Source organism: Pongo abelii, chromosome 6 (assembly GCF_028885655.2).
Source record: "Pongo abelii isolate AG06213 chromosome 6, NHGRI_mPonAbe1-v2.0_pri, whole genome shotgun sequence".
Classification (NCBI taxonomy): Eukaryota; Metazoa; Chordata; class Mammalia; order Primates; family Hominidae; genus Pongo; species Pongo abelii.
In genome coordinates, this window is record NC_071991.2 from 70,216,244 (window position 1) to 70,229,569 (window position 13,326).

At 38.9% G+C, this 13,326-nt stretch overlaps 1 pseudogene; it reads left to right on the forward strand.

The window, feature by feature from the left end:
* Positions 1 to 1,396: 1,396 nt before the first annotated feature.
* Positions 1,397 to 8,819, forward strand: LOC112134271 (transcription factor IIIA-like; annotated as a pseudogene).
* The last annotated feature ends 4,507 nt before the right edge of the window (positions 8,820 to 13,326 follow it).

A 13,326-nucleotide genomic window follows, 5' to 3' on the forward strand; every position in this document is an offset into this window, starting at 1 on the left:
AAAGCCACTTATTTTCCTTAAATTTGTACAATATACCTGTGAAAAGGCATAGAATTTATTGTAACTGTCACTATCATTTATTCAATATAAAAGAAATTATAGATAAGTATATTAATTTATCATATTTGCTATATATGCAACTTTTGAGAGTCATCAACAAAACAAAGAAAGCATAAATACCAGTTCTTTTTTATGAGATGCTTTTTGTTTGGGCTTATGCTGTTGTTTTAGCTAGTAATTTATGTCTGTAGTTTCTTGGGAATTTAGAAATGGAAAAGACAAACACTTTTTTTCTTCCTGTCTCAGGAATGGAAATTTAAAATATGTAGGTAACTTTCCTAATTCAATCATTTTAGAATAAGACTTTTCAAAATGAATTAAAAAAATTAAAAATTATTACCACTATTAATTCATAATCCTGTTTTACCTGTGGTATAATGTAGACATATAGTTTTTGGTTTGGGATTTTTAATTTTTTAATATCTTTAGTCAGTTTTGAGGTTCTGGTTAGAGACTGGTCAATTGCCCTTTCTCAGCACCTGATTTCTTCCACACTCCAACCACTTCCTTAATCAGGTTCTTACACTGTGGGTCATTATGCACAAGCCCTAATTGCCCCAGGCCAAATACCAGACAATTAGGCACAGCATTATAACCAACCAGAAGGCAGTCTGAGAAACCTAGCTAACCCCACCTTGCTTGCCATGGATACCGTAAATAGCTGCCTCCTACAGCTCTCTTTTGCTGCTACCCTGTCCCTGAGTGCAATTCCCTATATGGCCCTGCCTGGCAGCCTTCTCTTATTAATAGCTGAAAGTAATAAGAAATTCTGCCTTTCATGTATTTGAGTGACAGTGTGTTGTATCCTTCCATCAAAATAATCCTTAAATCTTATAAAACAATTTGCTCTGTGAGCAGATAGCATGGCCGTGACTGCTGACTCTTGGATAGTTTTCAAGAGGCTGCTCTTGGCTTACTAATTGGTTCCAGACCTCTATGAGAGTGACTTGGACAGAACTTGAGCTTGTGCTTTAGCCTTGTTGCCTGCTGCTGTGTCTGTCTGTGCTTGCCATGTATCCCCACATCTCTCAGAATATTCTAATGAACAGTGCTAACAGATTAAACTCTGGAAGCTCAATAAAAGCCTTGGTGGAGGCCCACCCCATGGATATGGGAGTGATGGGGCGCTAAAACTGCACTTTCTGACATTGGGCATTCTATCCTCTTTCTAGTCACCGTGTTCAACAGAGGCTGACCCCAGATGCCCTTACCTCTTTGTTTCCTTTTTTATTACGTATACCAGAAATAAAATTCTAAGCCCACTAACTGACTGATAGACCCTCTCCATGGCTGACGGCATTCCAAAGTTAACCTGAAACGCTAGTTCAGGGCCACGATGGGAAGTAAGGGCTGGGCATGCCTCATTATACTCTCCTCCCTTTGAAATTCAGGCACAACTGACCAGCGTTAACTTTTTTTTAAAAATTATTATTATACTTTAAGTTTTACGGTACATGTGCACAATGTGCAGGTTAGTTACATATGTATACATGTGCCATGCTGGTGTGCTGCACCCAGTAACTCGTCATTTAGCATTAGGTATATCTCCTAATGCTATCCCTCCCCCCTCCCCCCACCCCACAACAGTCCCCAGAGTGTGATGTTCCCCTTCCTGTGTCCGTGTGTTCTCATTGTTCAATTCTCACCTATGAGTGAGAACATGCGGTGTTTGGTTTTTTGTCCTTGAGATAGTTTACTGAGAATGATGATTTCCAATTTCATCCATGTCCCTACAAAGGACATGAACTCATCCTTTTTTATGGCTGCACAGTATTCCATGGTGTATATCTGCCACATTTTCTTAATCCAGTCTATCATTGTTGGAGATTTGGGTTGGTTCCAAGTCTTTGCTATTGTGAATAGTGCCGCAATAAACATACGTGTGCATGTGTCTTTATAGCAGCATGATTTATAGTCCTTTGGGTATATACCCAGTAATGGGATGGCTGGGTCAAATGGTATTTCTAGTTCTAGATCCCTGAGGAATCGCCACACTGACTTCCACAATGGTTGAACTAGTTTACAGTCCCACCAACAGTGTAGAAGTGTTCCTATTTCTCCACATCCTCTCCAGCACCTGTTGTTTCCTGACTTTTTAATGATTGCCATTCTAACTGGTGTGAGATGATATCTCATTGTGGTTTTGATTTGCATTTCTCTGATGGCAAGTGATGATGAGCATTTTTTCATGTGTCTGTTGGCTGCATAAATGTCTTCTTTTGAGAAGTGTCTGTTCATGTCCTTCGCCCACTTTTTAATGGGGTTGTTTGTTTTTTTCTTGTAAATTTGTTGGAGTTCATTGTAGATTCTGGATATTAGCCCTTTGTCAGATGAGTAGGTTGTGAAAATTTTCTCCCATTTTGTAGGTTGCCTGTTCACTCTGATGGTAGTTTCTTTTGCTGTGCAGAAGCTCTTGAGTTTAATTAGATCCCATTTGTCAATTTTGGCTTTTGTTGCCATTGCTTTTGGTGTTTTAGACACGAAGTCCTTGCCCATGCCTATGTCCTGAATGGTAATGCCTAGGTTTTCTTCTAGGGTTTTTATGGTTTTTGGCCTGACATTTAAGTCTTTAATCCATCTTGAATTAATTTTTGTATAAGGTGTAAGGAAGGGATCCAGTTTCAGCTTTCTACCTATGGCTAGCCAATTTTCCCAGCATCATTTATTAAATAGGAAATCCTTTCCCCATTGCTTGTTTTTCTCAGGTTTGTCAAAGATCAGATAGTTGTAGATATGTGGCATTATTTCTGACGGCTCTGTTCTGTTCCATTGATCTATGTCTCTGTTTTGGTACCAGTACCATGCTGTTTTGGTTACTGTAGCCTTGTAGTATAGTTTGAAGTCAGGTAGCTTGATGCCTCCAGCTTTGTTCTTTTGGCTTAGGATTGACTTGGTGATGCAGGCTCTTTTTTGGTTCCATATGAACTTTAAAGTAGTTTTTTCCAATTCTGTGAAGAAAGTCATTGGTAGCTTGATGGGGATGGCATTGAATCTATAAATTACCTTGGGCAGTATGACCATTTCACGATATTGATTCTTCCTACCCATGAGCATGGAATGTTCTTCCATTTCTTTGTATCCTCTTTTATTTCATTGAGCAGTAGTTTGTAGTTCTCCTTGAAGAGGTCCTTCAAGTCCCTTGTAAATTGGATTCCTAGGTATTTTATTCTATTTGAAGCAATTGTGAATGGGAGTTCACTCATGAATGGAAAACAAAAAAAGGCAGGGGTTGCAATCCTAGTCTCTGATAAAACAGACTTTAAACCAACAAAGATCAAAAGAGACAGAGAAGGCCATTACATAATGGTAAAGGGATCAATTCAACAAGAAGAGCTAACTATCCTAAATATATATGCACCCAATACAGGAGCACCCAGATTCATAAAACAAGTCCTTTGTGACCTACAAAGAGACTTAGACTCTCACACAATAATAATGGGAGATTTTAACACCCCACTGTCAACATTAGACAGGTCAATGACACAGAAAGTTAACAAGGATATCCAGGAATTGAACTCAGCTCTGCACCAAGCAGACCTAATAGACATCTACAGAACTCTCCACCCCAAATCAACAGAATATACATTTTTTTCAGCACCGCACCACACCTATTCCAAAATTGACCACATGGTTGGAAGTAAAGCTCTCCTCAGCAAATGTAAAAGAACAGAAATTATAACAAACTGTCTCTCAGACCACAGCACAATCAAACTAGAACTCAGGATTAAGAAACTCACTCAAAACCGCTCAACTACATGGAAACTGAACAACCTGCTCTTGAATGACTACTGGGTATATAACGAAATGAAGGCAGAAATAAAGATGTTCTTTGAAACCAACAAGAACAAAGACACAACATACCAGAATCTCTGGGACACATTCAAAGCAGTGTGTAGAAGGAAATTTATAGCCCTGAATGCCCACAAGAGAAAGCAGGAAAGATCCAAAATTGACACCCTAACATCACAATTAAAAGAACTAGAAAAGCAAGAGCAAACACATTCAAAAGCTAGCAGAAGGCAAGAAATAACTAAAATCAGAGCAGAACTGAAGGAATTAGATACACAAAAAACCCTTCAAAAAATTAATGAATCCAGGAGCTGGTTTTTGAAAGGATCAACAAAATTGATAGACCACTAGCAAGACTAATAAAGAAGAAAAGAGAGAAGAATCAAATAGACGCAATAAAAAATGATAAAGGGGATATCACCACCGTTCCTACAGAAATACAAACTACCATCAGAGAATACTACAAACACCTCTACGCAAATAAACTAGAAAATCTAGAAGAAATGGATAAATTCCTTGATACATACACCCTCCCAAGACTGAACCAGGAAGAAATTGAATCTCTGAATAGACCAATAACAGGCTCTGAAATTGTGGCAATAATCAATAGCTTACCAACCAAAAAGAGTCCAGGACCAGATGGATTCACAGCCGAATTCTACCAGAGGTACAAGGAGGAACTGGTACCATTCCTTCTGAAACTATTCCAATCAATAGAAAAAGAGGGAATCCTCCCAAACTCATTTTATGAGGCCAGCATCATCCTGATACCAAAGCCGGGCAGAGACACAATGAAAAAAGAGAATTTTAGACCAATATCCTTGATGAATATTGATGCAAAAATCCGCAATAAAATACTGGCAAACCGAATCCAGCAGCACATCAAAAAGCTTACCCACCATGATCAAGTGGGCTTCATCCCTGGGATGCAAGGCTGGTTCAATATATGCAAATGAATAAATGTAATCCAGCATATAAACAGAACCAAAGACAAAAACCACATGGTTATCTCAATAGATGCAGAAAAGGCCTTTGACAGAATTCAACAACGCTTCATACTAAAAACTCTCAATAAATTAGGTATTGATGGGATGTATCTCAAAATAGTAAGAGCTATCTATGACAAACCCACAGCCAATATCATACTGAATGGGCAAAAACTGGAAGCATTCCCTTTGAAAACTGGCACAAGACAAGAATGCCCTCTCTCACCACTCCTATTCAACATAGTGTTGGAAGTTCTGGCCAGGGCAATTAGGCAGGAGAAGGAAATCAAGGGTATTCAATGAGGAAAAGAGGAAGTCAAATTGTCCCTGTTTGCAGATGACATGATTGTATATCTAGAAAACCCCATTGTCTCAGCCCAAAATCTCCTTAAGCTGATAAGCAACTTCAGCAAAGTCTCAGGATACAAAATCAATGTACAAAAATCACAAGCATTCTTTTACACCAATACAAGCATTAACATTAAAACAGAGACCCTATGACTGATAGAACAGACTCTTTCAGTCTGATCAGAAACATTTACAATCTATTCTCTCTGAAGCCTGCTACCTGATGACTTTACCTGCACAATAGGAACCTTGATCTCAACAAACCCTTATCTTAATGCAGTCACTTTCTTCTATTCCAGATCTTTAGATAAACTCTTTCAACCAATTGCCAATCAGAAAATCTTTGAATCTACCTATGATCTGGAAGCCCCCACCACTTCAAGTTGTCCCACCTTTTCAGACCAAACTAATGTACATCTTACATGTATTGATTGATGTCCTCTGTCTCCCTAAAATGTTTAAAACCAAGCTGTAGCACAACTGCCCTGCATATGTTGTCGGGACTTCCTGAGGCTGTGTCACAGGCATGCCCTTAACCTTGGCAAAATAAACTTCTAAATTGATTGAGACTTGTTTCAGATACTTTTTGCTTTATAATCATTAATTAGGGCAGAATGATGATTTGTCCATGTGTTTCAGGCAACCTTTGTGAAAAAAGATGTTGGCTGGGTTCCCCCATGGTAAAGAAATGGCACCCCTGTCTCATAGTCAGTGTTGCTCTGGTTGGGTAGCCGTTGACCTGCCTTCTTTGCTGCATATTTTGCTGCTGTTTTTAGGGAACTTCAAGTTCCCCAGATCCTCAGGAATATCATGGGCTGCCCTGTTGGATACCAGCCATTCAATGTTTAACCCAGAGAGGCTGTCTGTGGCAAGGAAACAAATATCTCACCCCAGCAACCCCCTTCTGAACACCTGCGAAAGTTACCCAGTTGCTTAAATGATGCAAGGCCCCTAGCCAGTGTGATTGGGCTTTAGTAAGTGCCCCTGCAGGTCAACATGCAAAGGGACAAAAACTTAAAGGAACTTATTGCCTGTCCCAAGGAGAGGTGGCTGCAGCTCTCAAGTGAAATCCCATTCTTTCACAGGTTGACTGGGAAGCCTTAGGATGAAGAATGGCTGCATACGAGGCAGGCCACTGGGCTGCTTCCCCAACTCCTTTCCTGTAACCACCCTGGTTTGAATTATGAACTATTAGATACAGATGGAAACTAAAAACCATGACTTCAGGAGGCTAGAAGCCCAAAACAGAGGAAAAATAATGGAATAAAGGGAAAACCTTGATAGAGGAGAAGAAATTTTAAAATAAATAGTGTGTGTGTATATATATATATACATATTTATTTACTTATATAACTCTGTATATATACGTATACACACAAAAAAATTTGTACATAATTAACCCAATTAGAAATCCAAAAATCTGCTAAAATATTTTTTATAACACTAATATAAAATGTGTACTGATTGGGCTTTTTTGTCTGTAAAAGATAGGTTCTAACTTAACTTTAAGATCTGCTAAAATACACCAATTGACAAAGCTTTACAGACTTAATCATACTGGGTCTCAACTTAGAATTTTACTCAGGGATCTTGCTAAATTTAAACATAATACTTCCGATATTCTCGGGAGAGTAACTAAATATAAAATAGAGCCTGGTCCAGTAGTACACGCCTGTAGTCCCAGTTACTTGGGAGGCTGAGGAGGATCACTTGAGGCTAGGAGTTCATGGTTGTAGTGAGCTATGATTGCACCTGTGAATAGCCACTGCACGCCAGCCTTGGCAACATAATGAGACCCCCATCTCTTAAACAAACAAACAAACAAAAACTTTAAAAAATTTTTCAATAGAGAAAAAATAGGTATTCCTTACTTTAATTATAGTGTTTTCTAAATTCCATTTTGAGCATATATGTTCTGATACAATGAGCAATGCATTAAAATTAAATAAAGATTTTGGTACTGAAAAATTAGCCTGAGAAACAAGACCCTGTGGTCCCCCTTATTACAACAGTTGAGATGTTCCAATGTAAATTTTAAAAGGACCTTCAAGAATTTAAACTTATTTATATAAAACTTAACTAATATTTGCAAACCTCAAAAAAAATAAATAAAGACAGACGCCTCAGGGTGGTTTATTACAATGCTGTGGTTACATCTATTGTGATCCTCATGCGTAATACCTAATATTATTAAAATTACTCACATCATTTAACTAATAACCAGTAAATACTTTGCTATTATAGATTTTGCTAATATTTATCTTTGGTGGCTATTTCAATGGCCTCTTGACTGTATTTTGCCTTTATCCCCAAGGAAAAAAGTATGCTTTTCCTAGGTCACATTATAGGGCACCTCAACAGTGTTGCCATTGCATGCAATCTTTGCAGACAAGATCTCAACTGCACCCACCTTTCTCCAGCAGCACAGGTTTGATATTAAGTTGATAACATCTTCCCCTAATGAGTTTTATTTGACATACTCATTATAAACAAAAACTTTCAACATCTTTTAGTTCTTTTTTTCATTCTGGAGGCAATATATTCCTATTTACAAATTCTACTTAATGTCTCTGATACTGGTGTTTCCAAATAAGCTCACCTTAATTGGGGATCACTCAAATAAAAGGCTCTAAATTCTTTCCATCTTAAATTTAGCTGATCCTGCAGAGGCCTGTGACTACAAAGGGTGTGGCAAAGCCTTCATCAGGAGCTACCTTCTGAATCGCCACATCCTGATTCACATTGGAGAAAAGCCTTTTATTTGTGCAGCTAGTGGCTGTGATTAAAAAAAAAAAATCCCACACAAAATCCAACTGGAAGAAACATTTTGCATGCAAACATGAAAATCTGCAAAAGCAATATGTATGCAATTTTGAAGGATGTAAGAAGACCTTTAAGAAGCATCAGCAGCTGAAAATCCATCAGTGCCAGCATGAAAATAAACCCCTATTCAAGTTTAACCTTGAAGGATGTGGAAAACACTTTGTTTCACCCTGCAGGCTGGGAGGACAAATGCAGGTTCATCAGAAAATTGTATGTCAGTAGGGATGTTCTTTTGTGGCAGAAATATGGACAGAGCTTCCAAATCACATGAGAGAAATCCATAGAAAGGAAATAACATGATGTATGCCAGAAAACATTCAAATGTGAAGATTATCTCAGATAACCTGTGAAAACTCATGCCTCAGAAAGAGATGTATGTCAACATCCAAGAGAAGACTACAGAAGAACTGTATTTAATCTCCAGAGCTGTCTTCTTTCTTTTCATAAGGAGAAGCACCCATTTATGTGTGAACACGCTGGCTGTGGCAAAAGGTTGGCTATGAAACAAACTCTTGCAAGACATGCTATTGTGTATGAGCTTGACAGGAAGAAAATGAAGATCAAAGTAAAGCTATCTTCTGAAAAATGAAATTTGGCCTCTCATCTCAGTAAAATATCCCTCATAAGAGGAAACAAGAACAAGGTTTATCTTTGCATAAAAATGCAGAGTCATTGAATTGTATTGATCTCGACAGCTTCAATACTTACTCTCTGCTAAAAATCAGATTTCTTTGTTTGAAGGACTACAGACCAATGAGCTCAGTTATTTTCCTTCAGAAGTATATTTTTTTGTTATTAAAATCATTGATTTAGGAAAAAAAGAATGGCAGACACTTGATAGATTCACTATAGAAGATTTAGCAACCTCTGTTCATACCTCCTGAAGTCTCTGGACAACCTATGATGGCCATAGGTAGCCCATGGATTTTGAAACAAGAAACTGACCTTCCTGACCCTGTGCTATATATAGCATGAGAGCAAAAAATGTTGGCCACATACTGGGACCTCCTGGAAATAGAGGCCCTTGCAGACCTTGAGCCTGTGATTCTCCATAACCAGTTGCCCATTATGCCTTGGGTCATAAAAGCAGCATCCCAAAAACTCAGCACTGCTACTGAGGCCTGCTTAATATAATATGGAGCCGAACCTAGTCCCTCTGGATTATTAACCTGGAAGGGGTGGTCTCCACTGTCAGTTCCTTGACAGATGCAATGGTGTTAAATGAAGTCACCTTTCCCTCAAACCCGTTGGCTATATGAACAGCCCCTTGGGATTAACTGAGTGTTCAGCAATGGGAGTTTGTAGGCTGTATGGATGGCACTGTCACCATTGTAAGTGATAGAGCTCACTGAAATTTTGTTGCTTTACCTCCTGATAAAAGGACAGAACCCCAGGGTCAGTATGATTGGCCGGACTTCAGGTAGTCATCTTAGCACTGGATGCCCTTGTCAGCAAATTGCCTCACAAGCAAATGTTCACAAATTATTTGGCCATTGCCTAAGAGTTGTCCCTTCAGAGTAAAGAACTCTGTGAATCCCTTGCTTCAGATATCCAAAATATAAATAAAAAATGCGCATATCTCTCTGTATACTAAGGCTGTAATATGAAGCTTCTGTAGGACACTCCTTTTTCCCCTTGGAGTTCCAGACATTAGTGGTAGTAATCAAAGCACACATTTCATTTCTCAGAATCACACCAGGCTCTCAAAGAAGGCATTCATTATAACTTTCATATCCCAAATATGTCCAAGAAAACTGGTTTAACTGTGAGGCCTAATGGGCTCCCCAAAGAACTTGTATTTAAGTTGCAAAATAACCAATTAACCCCCAAATGGATATCTCAGTCCTGCCCCAGGCATTAATATCTCTCAACTCAAGGCCCTTCAGCCAACTCACACACACTTTAAACAAACCTTCTTTTGGTGTTTTAGCCATGCAGCCTTTGCCCATGCCTATGTCCTGAATGGTATTGCCTAGGTTTTCATCTAGGTTTTTTATGGTTTTAGGTCTTATGTCTAAGTCTTTAATTCATCTTGAGTTAATTTTTATATAAGGTGTAAGGGGGGGGTCCAGTTTAAGTTTTCTACATATGGCCAGCCAGTTTTCCCAACACCATTTATTAAATAGGGAATCCTTTCCCCATTGGTTGTTTTTGTCAGGTTTTCAAAGATCAAATGGTTGTCAACGTGTGGTGTTGTTTCTGAGGCCTCTTTTCTGTTTCACTTGTCTATATATCTGTTTTGGTACCAGTACCATGCTGTTTTGGTTACTATAGCATTGTAATATAGTTTGAAGTCAGGTCGCATGATGCCTCCAGCTTTGTTCTTTTTGCTTAGGATTGTCTTGGCTATATGGGCTCTTTTTTGGTGCCATATGAGATTTAAAGTAGTTTTTTCTAATTCTGTGAAGAAAGTCAATGATAGCTTGATGGAGATAGCATTGAATCTATATATTACTTTGGGCAGTATGGCCATTTTCATGATATTGATTCTTCCTATCCATGAGCATGGAATGTTTTTCCATTTGTTTGTGTCCTCTTTTATTTCCTTGAGCAGTGTTTTGTAGCTCTCCTTGAAGAGGTCCTTCACATCCCTTGTAAGTTGTCTTCCTAGGCATTGTATTCTCTTTGCAGCAATTGTGAATGGGAGTTCACTCATGATTTGGCTCTCTGCTTGTCTATTATTGGTGTATAGGAACTGGGATCTAATTAAACTAAAGAACTTCTGCATAGCAAAAGAAGCTATCATCAGAGTGAATAGGCAACCTATAGAATGGGAGAAAATTTTTGCAATCTCACCATCTGACAAAGGGCTAATATCCACAATCTATAAGAAACTTAAACAAATTTATAAGAAAAAGACAAACAACCCCATTAAAAAGTGGGCAAAAGATATGAACAGACACTTCTCAAAAGGACATTTATGTGGCCAAAAACATATGAGAAAAAGCTCATCATCACTGGTCATTAGAGAAATGCAAATCAAAACCACAATGAGATACCATCTTACACCAGCTACAATGCCAATCATTAAAAAGCAGGAAACAACAAATGTTGGAGAGGATGCAGAGAAATAGGAATGCTTTTACACTGTTGGTGGGAGTGTAAATTAGTTCAACCATTGTGGAAGACAGTGTGGCAATTTCTCAAGGATCTAGAACCAGAAAAACCATTTGACCTAGCAATCCCATTATTGGGTATAAACCCAAAGGATTATAAATCATTCTACTATAAAGACACATGCACACATATGTTTATTGCAGCACTGTTCACAACAGCAAAGACTTGGAACCAACCCAAATGCCCATCAATGATAGACTGGATAAAGAAAATGTGGTACATATACACCATGGAATACTATGCAGCCATAAATAAGGATGAGTTCATGTCCTTTGCGGGGACATGGATGAAGCTGGAAACCATCATTCTCAGCAAACTAACACAGGAACAGAAAACCAAACACTGCATGTTCTCACTCATAAGTGGGAGTTGAACAATGAGAACACATGGACATAGGGAGGGGAACTACACACTGGGGCCTGTCGGGGAATGGGGGCTAGGGGATGGATAACATCAGGAGAAATGCCTAATGTAGATGACGGGTTGATGGGTGCAGCAAACCACCATGGCACATGTATACATATGTAACAAACCTGCACATTCGGCACATGTATCCCAGAATTTAAAGTGTAATTAAAAAAATTAAAAAATAAAAAAACTTTCTTGTCACCCTCTGCTATATTTAAAGAGAGGGAAATGTCTCATTTCCATTATTATGAAGACTCATTATATATGTGGCCCCTTATTAATGTCTCCTCCTATCTTTTTAGATTTTCTATTTTGCTTCTACCCAGTAAAGGCAATACACCAGATCTAATCAAAAACTCCTTTGAAACCCATTAACCATGGATTGTCTCATAGGCCGGAACACTGCCCATGTGCTATGGGAAGCATTTGAGTCAAAATTTCCACCATCCAATTGACTTTCCTTAATATTTACATTGTACAAAGTGGATGATTACTTCAGGCTCTCCCTCTGATTCTCTCTAGAATAATTAAAATTGGTTTTCCAGGGGCATTCCCATAGACAGTGTGGACTACCAAGAAAAGAGACAGAAAACCACACTTATTGAATAAAATAAAAGTAACTTTCAAAGGTAATAGTGAAATCAATGTCATATCTCATAATGACAAAAGCAGACAACTCCTCACTGGCAATAATATGTCCTGGTGGAAAATCAGCATCAGACCACAAAGTCCTGTCAAGTGCAGCTACACACCATTCTGTTGACCATTGGTTTCACTACTATAGGTCTGGATACCTCCATCGGTTTGCAGCCCAGAGGCTCAAACTCTCCAAGTTAGCCATTGTTTGACCACAGCAAATGCTTAGGTCCACATTCCATTGAGTTTGGCAAGGCGAGTAGAAGCACTACAAACAAAATACTCACCTGGTTTGCTCATCTGCAACCAAACCAGCAACTGAGGCAAAAGGCCCTTTGGCTAAATTGGAGGGCCTGTCTACAGGCTGGTGCTGATCCTCCAGGCTCAACCACAGGTATTTTAATAGGCAAAATTGTGATACCCTATTAACCACATGCATGCAAATCTGGCCATATCATTTAAAACCTATTTGCAACACAACCCTCCCCATCACCCATCCAGACAAAACCTTGGACTATTGGGGGATTTTTGGTTCAGGCATTCTTAAGGCCTTAATTGTGCCAGCCAGGTTACAGGGCTTTGGTTCAATTACAACAACATCACAAATGCCAATATCACCATTCTTAGCCAATATCACCATTCTTAGCTATGTACTCATAAAACCTTGTCTTAAAAGATATGTATAAGTCAAATTCCCAGGTGCAACGTTGCCTTAAAATTTCTCAAGAGGTTCAGTCTTACCATAATACTGGTGAACAAGACCCACAACAACTCAAGTGGGTAACTACTTATGAAGGTACCTACTATGAAACCCTAGTTTCATAGACCAGATCACATTGACCTGTCCTAGGAGTTCACCGTTGGGGATGACATCACCCCAGGCAATGTCAACCCAGCCTGAGACTACAGAATTGGCAATGGCTTCATCCCCTGTGCCAAAGACAACTTCAACACCAAGACCACCACGTCAACAACACTCCCAGGATACCTCCCCTGACGTTCTCTCAAATGGAACCCTGGACATTTATTACTATTTTTTTATTTTGGTATTAGGTTTTATACTACATTTCCTGAGCTTACTGTTTGCTTAGCCCAGAGTCCTGGCATGCTCCTTGCTCTTTGTCTATACTCCCATTCCTGAAAGGAAACCTTGTGAAGT